At 51.6% G+C, this 1,686-nt stretch overlaps 1 non-coding gene across 1 annotated transcript; it reads left to right on the forward strand.

Moving 5' to 3' along the window:
• Window positions 1–548: 548 nt before the first annotated feature.
• TRNAV-AAC (transfer RNA valine (anticodon AAC)) lies at window positions 549–624 on the forward strand. Its single transcript has one exon. It is a non-coding gene; the product is annotated as a tRNA-Val (tRNA).
• The last annotated feature ends 1,062 nt before the right edge of the window (window positions 625–1,686 follow it).

A 1,686-nucleotide genomic window follows, 5' to 3' on the forward strand; every position in this document is an offset into this window, starting at 1 on the left:
GTTATTTTGGTTGGAGATATGGTACATACGGGGTCTGTACATAACAACAGTAACAGAACCCGGCCGCCTCGCGCCAGCCGCTAAGCTCGGTGTGTGGTGTGCACCTCACGCCCCCTGCTCCTCACCGCAGCCTGACAGGCGGGTGCTGGCACTGCCTCCAGTCCCGGGGTGCGTCAGGCGAAGTGTCACCTTCCCGCTGACAAGCTCTGCCCCCGGTGGAGCAGCTACAGATCCTCTCGTGCCCCCAGCATCCTGGTGCTTGGCATAGCTTTCCTCAACTCGTCCACGGTGGCCAGGAGGTGGATGCTTTATTACCTCTCGTTTTCAGGTGAGCCAGTGACATCCTAGGGAGGGTCGATAGTTCGCCAGAGTGACACAGAGAGCGAGAGACAGAGCCTGGGACAGAACCCGGGATGACAAACCTCACGGCCTTTGCCTTTGATCTCTTACCTCAGCAAGGAGGGGCTAGTGTTATTATTACCATAGGTGGCGGGTTTTTTTAAAAAAATAAAGATAAAATCAGTACATTAAAATACATATACACTTAGGCCCTGGCCGGTTGGCTCAGCGGTAGAGCGTCGGCCTAACGTGCGGGGGAACCGGGTTCCATTCCCGGCCAGGGCACATAGGAGAAGCGCCCATTTGCTTCTCCACCCCTCCCCTTCTCCTTCCTCTCTGTCTCTCTCTTCCCCTCCCGCAGCCAAGGCTCCATTGGAGCAAAGATGGCCCGGGCGCTGGGGATGGCTCCTTGGCCTCTGCCCCAGGCGCTAGAGTGGCTCTGGTCGCGGCAGAGCGACACCCCGGAGGGGCAGAGCATCGCCCCCTGGTGGGCAGAGCGTCGCCCCCTGGTGGGCGTGCCGGGTGGATCCCTGTCGGGCGCATGCGGGAGTCTGTCTGTCTCTCCCCGTTTCCAGCTTCGGAAAAATACAAAAAAAAAAAAAAAATACATATACACTTAGAAACTACGGAGCGTCCCAACCTTGGCCTCGTCACGTGGTCTTAGACTTTTTTGTGTGGAAGAGCTGGATTACAATGTCTGTCTGAATGAACCTTTCCTCTTCTGATATATATATATTTTTAATTTTATGTTTTAAAAATCTGTTATTCGATGTCGGGACGGCTGCTAACATGGCTGAGACGAAGTGGTATAGAATGAGGGAAAATTGTTACACGCATTTGCTTTTTATGGCATCATTTGGACAAGTTTTGAAGATGTCTTCAGACAATAAAAGGCAGTGTTCAAATAAAGTCAGAAGGTTTATTTATTTATTTTTAGATTTTTTATTTATTCATTTTAGAGAGAGGAGACAGAGAGAGAGAAAGAGAGAAGGGAGGGAGGAGCAGAAAGCATCAACTCCCATATGTGCCTTGACCAGGGAAGCCCGGGGTTTCGAACTGGTGACCTCAGTGTTCCAGGTCAATGCTTTTACCCACTGCACCACCGCAGGTCAGGCTTTTTTTTTTTTAATTTTTATTTATTGATTTTAGAGAGATGAAAGAGAAAGAGAAAGGTGTGTGGGGGGGTCAGGGGACAGACAGAGGGAGAAGCAGGAAGCATCACCTCTCCCATGTGTGCCTTGAACCGGCGTCCTCAGCGTTCCAGGTCAACACCCTGTCCACTGCACCACCACAGGCTGGGCAAAATCAGAAGTTTATTGACGACCTAACCCCTCTGCCAGCCACCTC

This window comes from Saccopteryx leptura, chromosome 8 (assembly GCF_036850995.1).
Source record: "Saccopteryx leptura isolate mSacLep1 chromosome 8, mSacLep1_pri_phased_curated, whole genome shotgun sequence".
In the NCBI taxonomy this organism is placed as follows: Eukaryota; Metazoa; Chordata; class Mammalia; order Chiroptera; family Emballonuridae; genus Saccopteryx; species Saccopteryx leptura.